The 13,667-nt window shown below is 35.0% G+C and overlaps 1 long non-coding RNA gene across 1 annotated transcript; it reads right to left on the bottom strand.

The window, feature by feature from the left end:
* Positions 1–4,452: 4,452 nt before the first annotated feature.
* LOC148763648 (uncharacterized) lies at positions 4,453–6,356 on the bottom strand. The gene is made up of 3 exons (XR_016025078.1): positions 6,243–6,356; positions 5,510–5,593; positions 4,453–4,651 (listed from the first exon to the last, which is right to left on the bottom strand). It is a non-coding gene; the product is annotated as an uncharacterized LOC148763648 (long non-coding RNA).
* Between the last annotated feature and the right edge of the window lie 7,311 nt (positions 6,357–13,667).

Raw genomic sequence — 13,667 nt, 5'->3', positions numbered from 1 at the left:
AGGACGAGTTGTCCTTGTAAACTTGTATCCATCTTTTGGTAGGAGTCTCAGCATTCAGTAGTTGTACATTCGTCCGAGTCCCTCCACTGGAAGTCGAGTATTATTTTGTTGTGTATAGACAAACCTAATATAAATTGTTAAGATACATGTTGTAGACAAATGTATATACACTTGTTTAGTATCCCAGTATGAGATGGCAATGTTTAATAATATTTTGATTCTAAGTTTTGAAATGTGACTTAGCAGTTTATGATGGAATGATGAACACGTCAGATTAATAGGCTTGCTTGGGCTTAGTGGACTACGTCCATTGGGCCCATGCATAAGTCATGGCCCAGAATTTGGATCGTGACAGTAACTTATATCTATTATCATCCTTGAGTCAAAACCATTGTACCCTCCTTAAATCCCAAGTATGCCTTTAATTCCGTCACTAACCTTAAACATATCTTTATTTCGAATCTTGTCAAACCTTCAGTCATTCATTCACCTCGTTTACCTCTAGTTTGACTAGAATGCTTCACTTATGTCTGTTATCATCCTTTAGAATCAAATCGACGTTACCCTTCACGATCATTATCTTTTATTTTAAGATGTTGAGTATGCCATTATCCCCATTATTAAATTTGAACCATAACTCCATCTTGATCATACCGATTTCAATCACATTTTATACTTACTATGTATACCAATCACCATCTTATTACTTCATTTCTTGTCAAACTTCTCAACATTCATTCATCCTATACATATTTCCAACATTCTGGGGAGTTGAATCTTTCAACTGTTCCCTCATACTTCATGTCCCTTTTTTTTCGTATTTATGCAACTTAAATCTTCGTAATCATATCAATCCATCTTGCATGGCTTAATCACGCCATAGATTACATTTCCTAGATATCATTTCCTTGGATATTTCTCTAAAATTTCTTATATCAATATAGTTCTACTTTTGATGGGATTTCTTATCATTGTATTATCCATACAACTCATCAAATATATCAAGTTCAAATCTCGAATCTCTAAAGACAGTTCTTCATTTTAGTTGGCCACGTCATCAATCCCACACATACGTATGTACACACACTTCTAATGTCAATATTCTTCATTGTGTGTAGGGATCTTTGTGTTCAAGTGTCTTTGGACTAAGTCTCCCTTTATTTGTTCTTCTTCATAACCAAGATTTGCTATAATAATTCTCATATTTAATCTATAAACATTGGGGTATAATCAATTTCAGATTACCCTTTTTATATGTTTAAATCACTATTCCACTGCGTTTACCACAAGTTATCTCTTACATAATCCGTACGAATTCTCATTATGCCTACACAAAACTTCACATCATTTACATGCTTATACTCCATTCTTATCATTTCCAATTATATACTTAAGTTTCATTGTACTATATATATCCTTGCACCATAATGTCATTAGTTACATTTCACTTACTAAATATCATTTTCATTATCTTGCAATCCAGTATGCGCATATGCTTTATAACCTCATTAATCCTTTAAAGATTCATTTTTACTTGATCATTGCATCTTATGCAATACAACAATCCCTCCAAGTCATCCCTGTTTCTCAATTATCTTTCATGCCTCTAACACGTATATTATATCCTTTTTTCAATTCGTGACTAATCAATCACTTAAGACTTAGACTTATTCGAATCATGCATAGCTTATGCGTTTTCAAATTCTAATTCCCATAATACATTAGGAAGTTTTCATTATCCGACTTCACTATCGAGATTACCTTCAATCATTTTTTATACTATTCTCTTATACTGATATAACATCATTCTCCCTTAGTCAATTCACAATTTGTACTTGGAATTGCAAGACTAGAAACAAGGTTATTCTCAAGCACCTTTCAAAGTGACTGTGAGTACCACTCCCAACTTACAGCTTCCTTTTTGTAACCATATAACTTAATACTTGCTTTCACAAGATCCATAGCAGAACTCTTCTTGAGTATTTCCTTGGGGATACCTATCTTAAACTCATGTCTCACCGTATATAACCACTTAACTTGTGACTTAGCGGTTAGGCTCCTTAAGAAGTTTCAAAAATCTCACATTTTATACTTACTGTGTATGATTGGTAATTCCTTCTCAAAGATGTTTATGCAGTCCTAAAACACTTAGTCTCTTATTTGCTCCTTCACATCTCGAGCATATCGTTCTATAGACATACACTCATTCTTAAAGATATATAAATACATATTCGTCCATTCAATTCCCAATTCATCTTCATAGGTTTCTAATGTGCCACACAATTGGCTTTGTGTTGTTACTAACCTTTTTCATTTAGCTGAGTCAAGACAAGAATTGTAATTTCTCATAACGATATTCTGGATAAACCCATTTGCTATACCACCCTTGTAATCCTTCATTCACACTTTCATCACTTGGTATTGACATCCCTTATCCATATCTCATATATTCATCTAACTCTTCACTCACTTTTTCCTTAGTCTTTAACAAGGCTTAATTTCTTGTCTTCTTTATTTCTTAAGATTTGACTTTAATCAACATATTATTCATCTCAATACTTCACATGGTAAATTATCTCAATGTAGCCATCTCAAGAACTCTCTAACTTCTCTTTTACTTACATGCCAATACATAAGGCAATAAAGAAACTTTTTAATTCACTCATATAAACACTTTTTCAACACATTTAAAACTCCAAATAACAATGCTCAAATATCAAGATCAATGAACATAATTCGGCTTGTAAATGTATCATCATGCCAGTTACAATTTACTCCTACTTTTTAGCCTTGGAATGTTCTTAGTGTTTTAACATTGAGCAGTCAGTGCTGGGACTTTATAATTACTAGAAATTTACCTCATCAAAGCTATTTGTCTGCATTGAAGGTCACTACATCAATCATGCTCAACCATCTGGCTTCTCCTTTAGGCATATATAACAATTTCCATAAGCATATGTACCTTCTCTTTGCTTGTCATATGCACTAGGCCAAGTTCATACTTTCAACTCATTTTACCTTTTAATACTTATCATCAATCATTAGGTCCCACCATAAAACATCCTTTCCGTATTGCATAATGACTTCACATTATATATATAACACTACACATAATTATTCACTATTTATGGTATCCCACAATTCTTATCATTCATAACTAATTGTCTTTCTTATCTTGTAACTCTCATAATTAATTGACTTTTAGTACAAAAGATCTTAAAATAATTCATCCTTCTCCACACTCCACATTCACAATCTTTATTAAATCAAGAATTCATCTTTCCCAAGTTCCATAATTTACCTCCAATGGGCTATATTTGTGTCAAATTATCATTTTATAAATTTATGGCATCATTTTATAATTCTCTCCATAATTGAGTTTACAATCCTTGACTTAATCACGTTAACCATTCAAAGTGTCACCTGTAGTCTCATTGATTTCTTCCATATTCTTCCAAATTGTAATTGCAACTGGGATTTTAAATTTCACCTTTCCACGATTAATTGGTAATCATTTGTTAGGTCTCATAGTTATTTGTACCATTAATGACTTTCTACGTCGATCCTTAATAATTATCCAAGGCGACCAATGACGCCACTAAGGTGAATATCCTCCCTCAATCATTGTATTGCTAATCTATCTCTATCGTATCAAAGGACTCCAATACGTATTAAGTCATTAAAACTGCTACTTCATAATCCATTTAAGTCATACAAAATAAAAGCCAACTCTTAACTCCTTTGTACAGATAACTACTACTATTTCCCTTACAACGCATCTGTCTAGACTTAAAGTGATACGAATTTTAATGAAAATATTATGTGTCTTTAGGATCCTCGTAGCCTCGATCCAGGCACATCGACGGATCCTCTTCCGGGTCCTTTTCCATCTCTTGGGATTTTTCCATTTTATCCTTAATCTGAGCTTGTTGCTACCTCCCAAATTCCTCCTTACTAACAGGTGCAGCACCTCTCCCACAACCAGGAGGGAAGTGTCGAACAATAGATACAGATACCTTCCTAAAACGATAATTACTGTCACGACCCGGAACTCCCATCGAGCCCGTGACAACCGCCGCGACGTCTCAATTTACATTCATTACCCAGAATGTCAACCGAGACCCCGCAAGGCTTTAATATCAGCTTCTCATTTCCCCTGTGGGTAGCTGTTTCCAAATACCACATTTTAAAAGATTTTAAACTGTTTCCAACTTAAACAAATGAAATAATAATTTCCGTCTCACAGGGGTATTTTTGTCATTTATCCCAAAAATCTCAAAAATCATCTAAAAATATAGTATGTAAGTGGAAAACACATATTTCTTAATCAAAAATAATTTTGGATGTCTAAAACATTCGTTTAAAATGGAATTATGACTGTTATAATAAAATAAAAATATTCAATAAAATATTCAATTTTCACATAAAACGATATTTTAAGAACACTGCATAAATAATTTTTATAGCGTAAAAGCAAAATAAATTCTTACATACCGTAATACAGATAACCAAAGTATAGAATTTAATTTACAGTGACACGTGGGCCCACGAATGACCAAAAGTATCAAAAGAAATGAACCTACAGTCTTTGGATGTGGCAAGTTCAACTGTAATCCTTGCCGATATCAGTTATCTACAATCTATTCTGAACCTGAAATGGGTGGAAATGAGGGTGGTGAGATTATAAAATCCCAGTGAGTAAACAAACATCACTCAAAATATCTAAAGTCGAGTAAAAGGAGACTATTAAAACATTTCATCAAACTGTAATTTATCATCTTTCAACTTATTTCAACCAAATGAAATCAATTTATTTAAAGCAAGTAATCAGTATGGCTTATGAATTTCTTAAAAAGCTTGGCTCATGCCAAAAATTATTATCATACTCAGTTATTTGGGATACCTTGGCCGAGGGCTATCCCAACTGAGTCCGTCAAGGCTATTAGAAAGTCATGTTTTTATTTTGAAAACATAGCCATTCCTTGACGTTGGCCGAGTTCCCCTTCACGAGGTGGTTTGGCGTGAAGTGAACTCTAAAAGTTATACCTCAGGAGTTACCCTACTCGCCTCTCCAACCGAGGTAAAAATATAACAGGATTCCGTGCCCCTCTAATAGGCTAGTCCACAGAATCCAGCCCACTGCAGCAGGTCAAACCCACCATACAATAAAATTTTGACAGCATGACAGGGCTAATATATTACTACCCAGCCTGCAAGGGTAAAATAAAGCAATTCATATAATTCATAAAAACACAGCCCAGCCAGTCATGCCAATACAATAACATAAGCCATTAATTCAATTTTAAATTTACAACATATCAGTGGTCTCCAATTACTCTATTTTTCAAAATCGTTATTTCGTTTCAAGACAATTTATAAAATATTTTCATTTAAACTCATTTTGTTTACAAAACATAAAAATTTACCATTTGAACTCATTTTCATAAAATTCACCAAAACCGAATAAAAACATACTTTAGATAATTAAAATGATGGTAAGGTTACTCACCGTGTCTAGAGTGAGGATTTTCGAAATACTCAGACTATTGGTCCTCGGGTGCAATTCCCTTGCCTTTATTAGAGGACTCACCACCTTGACACAGTACAAAATCGAGAAATTCACCACATTGGTACTAAATTGAAATTAAACTAATTTAGACTACTAATGCTTGATATGGAATGCAAAAATGTCTAAATTTTTGCCTAAATGCGGTGTTAGCCTATTTCGGTCTTTTACCCGATAAATTGATATACGCGTCCGTTTAAACTCCAAATTAATTTTTTTCAGTTTCTACACCTCAATTGCACCCAAATTGACTTAATTTCCCTCAGTGTGGTGCAAATTATCAGTCCCGATAATAAATTACGAAAATACCCCTAGTGGGTAAAAATTTGTATTTTTGCTCCGAAAATTTCCATTATTTTTCTAGGCTCATAATTCATCATTATTCATCATAATTCCTCAAATAACCATCAAGATCAGCAGCCAATATTCCCCTAGAAAATTCAGCATAATGGGTTTCAATGGGAGAAAATTATATTTCTAGCTTATTTTTGCTATATTTCAATATAACTTAACTAAAATCACTTAATTCAATTAAAATCAACCAAAAATCAAGCTCAAAACTCATCCATGGAGGTTTGGCCAGCATGGGTGTCCATACCCACTTTCTAATTTTGCATGGAAATGAGAAAAAAATGCATGGGTAGTGAAAATCACAAGGAAAATCAATGAAATTTACCTTTTTAATGCTTGATTTCTTGATTTCTCTTGATTTTCTCCAAATTTTTCAGGTAGGATTCTTGTTTTTTTTTTTCCCTTTTCTCCCCTGGTTTGGACAGCTGAAGAAGATGAGAATTCCGGAATTTTTACCTTTTTAAAGGCTAAAATAATATAATATTATTTTATTCATTTTTTTAATGTTTTATTAATTCCTTAAATTCTAGCCATCCATTTATTTCCAAATTTTCACCATACACTTGTCCCAAATATCCATAGCTTAGGTAAAATTCTCAGACTTATCCAAAGTCTTGGTGGAGTAATTTTTGAAATTTACACTTTTACCCCCGTAAAAGTCAAAAATTACATTTTTGCCCCAAAAATTGAAAAATTGCCCATAGACATATTTTTCATCCCTTATACTCATACCATTCTCCAATTTGTCAAATTTGATCTAAATTCTCTCAAAATCTCAAATTTTGTCCGCGAGTGGCAAAATTACGATTTTGCCCCTACACTCTAGAAATCACTGGAATTAAACTTTTTCACTGCCAAACCCTCAAATTATACTCCAATACTCAAATCATACTCCAATAAGTCAAATGGGGCTAAAAAAATTCTTTTCTAAAAATTCCCATTGTGTCCTTGGGTGGCAAATGACCATTTTGCCCATGGACAGTAAAAATTCTAGTTTGACTTCAAATTGATCCTCGAACTCCAAATCACCATATTAAACCATTCTGGGACTTTAATATTCTTAATTTCATTTTAAATTCTCTATTTGATCTAGTTCGAGACTTAAATTAACTTAATTGTACCATTTGGTACATTGTCGTCTTTTAACGATTTTTCTTTCAGGGCTTTCCAAGTATGCAAGCATATTGTCAATCATATGAATGACATGGAAAGTATTTTATAAGATCGGGCTTGACAATTACTGATCATCCTTTTTCCCATCTTGTTCATCCTCTTTTTCCTCAAATCGATTTCATTACGCACCAGTCTTGCAAGACTCCTCAAGCTCTTGAATAGTGGTTTACCTCTTGGGGAATCGATCCACTCGAAAATCGAGTCAAGTTACTTGTTACGCTTTCACCCTCGGGCATATATCAGCTCCGAGTAGTGGAATCTAGCGAGCCCTCGCTAGTACTATGAGAGGTATTTCTAGACATGGTGTGTGCAACCGGCGCATGTCCACCTATACCCAACTAAGCATTGATTACTCATCCATCTATACATCATAAAAACAGGTAGGTTTCTAATGAAGTAGGGGCCCATGTAGCCTCCTATCCTTGACTTGCGTTGCGCACCCACAATCCAAGGACAAGACTCTACACGGACTCCAACAACTCTGCTGACCACACAGGAATCTCTAGAATTCAACTAAACTTGGCTCTGATACCAACTTTGTCATAGCCCAATTTCTAAGCCATGACCTGCGCAAGGGCCCAATGGGCTTAGCCCACTAAGCCCAAACAAGCCTACTTAATTGATCTTATACGTTAATCCATATTCCTTTAGAATCTGAAATTCATAATGCTCAATTACAATTCCTTTGAAAACAACTCATAAAACTCAATCATGTATTCATAGTGGCATCATCAACCATTATATACATACATATAATTTGACAAGTGAATCTCAGCATTTCATAACAAGTAGTCATATACACGTAATTGAACTTGACCATTAGTGGAGTGACTCTAGGCATGGTTGCTAACATTTAATGTCATGGTAAACCTACCGAGCAATGGATAGGGAGGAACACCTCGTCCTAGGATCCAATCACCTTTGACTCAGAAAAACCTAAAATATGAATTTTAAAAACATGAGTATAAACTCAGTGAGTGAACATAGGAAGGGAACAAGCAATTACAAGGAATGATTTAGAAATCATGATGCACTTAAGTTCGAAAATAGTGCAACCTAGTTCAAGTTCTTATTAAAATCCTTCCATCAACCCCAGGTTATTAAATCATTTCATAATGAAGGAACCATATTTAGCAAGAAATTGAAAAGAGAGGAAATTTTTAGCAATCATCCAAGCAAGGTAGTATAAATAGAATGTTCTTGTTGTAATAAAATCAATCACATGTAAATGAGAAATTTTCAAGATTTATCATGCCATATAATCACATATTATAATCATAATCTTTTTATTGCGTATACATATGCTTAAGCATATATCAATTAATATACCACCACACCTCATCCAGCTCATGTACATCATCACCGGCATGTGCACTGTTGTGAGACCTTGACCTCTATAGGCTCGTAACTAGGCGTAGACACAATAACACAGGCTAGGGTGTGAGACCCTGTCAAGCTCGATTAAAAGACGATATTGTACCGAGTGGTACAACTAAGTTAAATCGAGCCTTGAACTAGTTCAAATAGAAATTTTAAAAGGAATTTGAAAATTCTAAAACCCACTTCAAATAGAAATTTTAAGAGGAATTTGAAAATTCTAAAACCCACAGAATGGCTTAGAATAGTGATTTGGAGTTCAAGGTCCAGTTTGGAGTCCATCAGGAAAATTGACCGATTAGAGACAAAACAGTCATTTTACCATTTGATGATAAAATGGAGATTTTTAGCCAAGATTTGATCACATTTGACCAAGAATAATTATATGAAATATAATTATGGTTATTGAAGTATAAAATTATGTTTAGTAGTGAAAAATTGTGATTCTCGGTATTTTTAGAGCACAAGGGCAAAATGGTAATTTTGCCACTAGAGGACTAAACATAAATTTTTATAAAACGATTTTTACCCCATTTGGTTAATATTGATCAATATTAGTGCTATTTGAGGTTGAAAAGTAGAAATAATGTGATTCCGGTACATTTCAGAGTATAGGGGTAAAATCGTAATTTTTACGTCTCAAGGGAAAATCGGTAAATTTTTCACCCCAGCACTTGTCAGGACCAAGGGATTTTAATTGTGGTAGGATTGGATAAATACCAGAATATTTGTGGTGGAAAATTAAGAAGAAAAAGTCAAAAAGTTAAAAAAATTAGGCCAATAAGCATGTGACACGTGGCATGTTTGATTATTTTATTATTTTCTATAGAAATCAGCCCATTAAATCCCCAATTCTCTCACCATATTCGGCCTAGGCAACCAGCAACAAGAACAAAGGGAAAAACAAGAAAACCTAGGTGGAAATTCAAAGAAAAAGTGACGAAATCAAGGAAACAAGCTAGGTAAGTTAGAATTTCTTTAATTCTCCTTGACACCTAGCTTACCCATGCTTTTGTTCTGAAAAATGGGTATGAAAGAGGAATTGTTGTTGGAATAATTTGATTTTAGACTATGTTAGTGTTTAGGGATAGTTAAGCATGGTTATGAACAAAAACACAAAAGAAATATTCAATTTCTCTAGGGTTCCTTGTTGGTCGAACCATGAGGGCTGAATATCAATGGGGGATTGTTTTTATTTCAAGGAAAATGGCTTGAAAAATGATGAATTAAGGTGAAATGGTTATGTAGAAAAAATTTCGGTGCTAGTGGACCAAATGATCGAATTTTTCTATAAGGAACTATGAGAGTTCTAATGCTGAATTTGACTTTATTTAAATGGTATGTGGTAAATTAAGGTATTAGAGGAGAAATGGATTAATTTGGAGGTGATTTAGACACAATCGCCAATTAATCGGGTGATCGGTCGAATTTAATCAATATCGCGATTAAGCGGTAATCGAACGTATTTTTGCATTTACATATCAAGCATTAGTAATTTAAATTAGTTTATATCAATTTAGGGACAATATAGTAAATTTCTCGACTTTGTTATTTGTCAAGGTAGTGAGACGTCCAGAAAAGGCAAAGGAATTGCGTTTGAGGACTATTAGTCCGAGCGCACCCGAAATCCAAATTTTCGACACTTGTGAGTGGACTACCTTCAAAATTTGTTTTGGGAAATATAATGTATTTGCCACCCATTTGAATGAATTATCAAGTTTTTCATAAAGACAAGTACCTTGAGAACAAGCTTTTGCGAAATGGTTTTATATTGTGATATGTGATTGCTATGGATTCATGCACTATTGTAGTATGATGATATATAAATGTGTGTGTTGTGCATGATAAATGATATTGTGTATAATGACTGTAACCGTGTGTGTGCACGATGTGGGGGGGATGCACATACCGGTGATGATGGTGGCGTGAGAGATGGATGATGATAGTGCCTGTGTGCACGATGTGGGGGGATGTACACTATAGCACTAATTGTGCACGATGTGGGGGGATGCACGTGATGGTGCCGGCTATGTGCACTATGTGGGGGGATGTACATGAGTCGGGAGTGATTATGATGATATTGATGTTTATCTATGTAATTATGCATATCTAGATTTATGAAATGAAAGCTCATGAATGTGATATATGGTTGACATATATGTGAAATTTGACACATTGTACTTTAAGAATTTTCATGAGTTTTATGTTGATTTTGTTAGTTTAGTAGGATGGCTTTTTGTTGAGTGAGGGAAAATGTTTCTCTTGTTGCTCTATTTTCACTGCAACGAAATTCATGCTCGCTGCACCGAGAAACTCTTGGATTTGAGGACCTTTCACCATAACTGGTTCTCGCTGCAGCGAAAATGAATCTCGTTGTAACGAGATAGTCACTGTAGCATCTTGCTACAGCGAAAATGAATCTTGCTGCAGCGAGAAACTCTCAAGTTTGGAGGGGTAGACTGGCCAGAAACTCGCTGCAGCAAAATTCATTCTCGCTGTAGCGAAAAACTTTCTGTTCTGAGTAACAATTTCGCTACAGCGAAATTCATTCTCACTGCAGCGAAAAACTTTCTGTTTTGTCTCTTATCTTATCCAATTGCTGCCCTATTTTTCACTTCTTGCTACCATATCTGAGCATGGACTTCCAACATTTAGGACTAAATGAGTTAAGTTTAAAATGAGGGGTTTTTAATATGAATGGAACTAAATTGCATTGTTTTGAAACAAGTGCATCATGATTTTAAATTGTCCCTTGTTGTTGTTGCTTGTTCCCTTCTTTGTTCACTCATTGGGTTTATACTCACCATTTTCAAATTCATGTTTTCAGATCACGAGGCAGTCGGTAACTAGGACGAGGTGTCCTTGTAAACCTGTGTCCATCTTTTGGTAGGTGTCTCGACATTCAGTAGCTGTATATTCATCCGAGTCACTCCGCTGGAAGTCGAGTGTTATTTTGTTTTGTATAGATGAACTTAATGTAAATTATTAGAATACATGTTGTAGACATTATATGTAAATTTTTAAGGAGTAATGCCAGTACGAGTTGGCAATGTATATCACTATTTTGATTCAAAATTATGAAATATGACTTAGTGATATTAGATGGAATTATAAGTGGTCCATAATGGTTTAGTGGATTACGTCCATTGGACCCTTGTGCCGATCATGGCCTGAAATTTGGGTCTTAACACAGGAGTAGTTTCGTCATTTTCTCTAATAAGCTCTCATAAGAAGTTTTATGATATTTTAAGGTCTAAATAGGTATAAGACCGCATAAATGATGTGGAATGATGAAAACACGAAGAAAACTAGAAATGACAATAATTTTCACAATAGGGGCAAAATGGTCATTTTTCACCTCGAGTTAAAATTTTAAGTTTTCATGAACCCGAGCATGTCTAGACCATTATGGACCTTGTCCCAGTGTCAAAAGAACAAAAAGAGTGCATAAAAGACTAGAGGAGAATAAGCTAATTTGTGGATGGGCAATTTGGTAATTTCAAGGGAATGGATAAGCTTGGGCTATAAATATCTTCTCCTTCCAGTAGCTTCTTGAATTTCCAGCAGCTTGTCTTCTTCTTTTTCTTCTTCCATCTCACGTTGCTTCCAACCTACATGGAAACTTGATATGGAGCTTGCATAATTTTCTTTCTCTAGCTCTAGTTTTCATACCTTTGAGCCCTTTTGACTAGAACCCTTGTATTCTTTCACTCTCTCACTTCAAAACCCTTGATAAATCTTATTTCCATACTTTCTCTCACTAGTTGGGCATTCTAGAGAGAGAAAAAGAGAATTACCCCATTTGTTTGGAAGCTATTGGAAGAGAATTCAACTACAAAGAAATCCTAGGGTAAGTGATGAACTAAGCTTGGTTTTTAGCTGTGGATAATGGCTAGTAATTTAGAATATGATTTGTTTTATTGTTGAGGATATTCATCCACTTTATAGTGCTTAAGATAGTGAACATAGATAGCCATTTAAAGTGGCTAGCTAAGGGATAGCTTTTAGGGTTTATAGTATGTGAATTGACCTATTGCTGCTACTAATGTGATTCTAGGTTCTAACGAAGCCCTATCATCCCAATTGGATCATTGAGGGAATTAGAGTCAACTAAAGGCTCAACAATATACCGGTGAGTGGACTGCCTATCAAAAATCGTTTTGGGATATGATTGTTTTGTACAAAGTATTTGAATGATTCTATACAACTTTTGTTAAAACAAGTGCCTTGGGAACAAGCCTTTGATAAATCAATTTTATGTTATGACATGTGGTTATCATGGATCTCTATGCTGCAGCATTATGTTGATATACATATATGTTTGAATATAGTGTTGTGTAATTATATTGACTCGGCTATGTGCGAGTAGGGAGTGCGCATAAGCCGAGAATGACCAGGTTATGTGCAAGTAGGGAGTGCGCATAACCCGATGATGACCCAGCCATGTGCGAGTAGGGAGTGCGCATAACCCGATGATGACCCAGCCATGTGCGAGTAGGGAGTGCGCATGAGCTGGTGATGATGATGATGTGATGGTGTGTATGATGATGATGGGATGGTGTGCATGATGATGATGGGTATACGTATACATATATACATATGTAAATATGTGTGTTATAGAAAATTAATGAGTAATGGTATATCGTTGTAATGCATGTGAAACTTGACATGTTAAACTTTGGAAAATTGTTATGTGTTTCATGTTGGTTTGGACATTTCAGCAGGGTGAGTTTTCTTTGGGAAGAAGGGCAAATTTTTCATTGGTGCCCTATTTCTCGCTGCAGCTAGAATCATTTTCGCTGCAGCGAGAAACTCTCGGGTTTTGAAGGGGTAGACTAGCCAAAAACTCGTTGCAGCGAGAAAGGTATTGTAGCTTCTCACTGCAGCGAGAAACTTTCTGTTTTATGACCAAAATCTCGCTGCAGCGAAAGCCTTTCTGTTTTGTCTCCTATCTTGTCCGATTGCTGCCCTATTTTTCACTTCTTTGCTACCATATCCGAGCATGGACTTCCAACATTAAAGACTAAATGAGTTAAGTTTAAAATGAGGAGGTTTAGTGAGAAACCCTCGTTCGGTTAATAACTTAATCCCAACGTCGCTGCAGCGAAGATTCGTTGTTGTATTTGACTTGCTTGCATATCATTGAAGCTTTCATTCTTCAAATGGTTCGTTATTGTGAGACCTTGTCAAGCTCGATTAA

This window comes from Theobroma cacao, chromosome 3, assembly GCF_053813885.1.
Source record: "Theobroma cacao isolate CCN51 chromosome 3, ASM5381388v1, whole genome shotgun sequence".
Taxonomy (NCBI): Eukaryota; Viridiplantae; Streptophyta; class Magnoliopsida; order Malvales; family Malvaceae; genus Theobroma; species Theobroma cacao.
The sequence above is the reverse complement of the archived record's forward strand: the minus strand, read 5'-3'. Positions and strand labels throughout refer to the sequence as shown.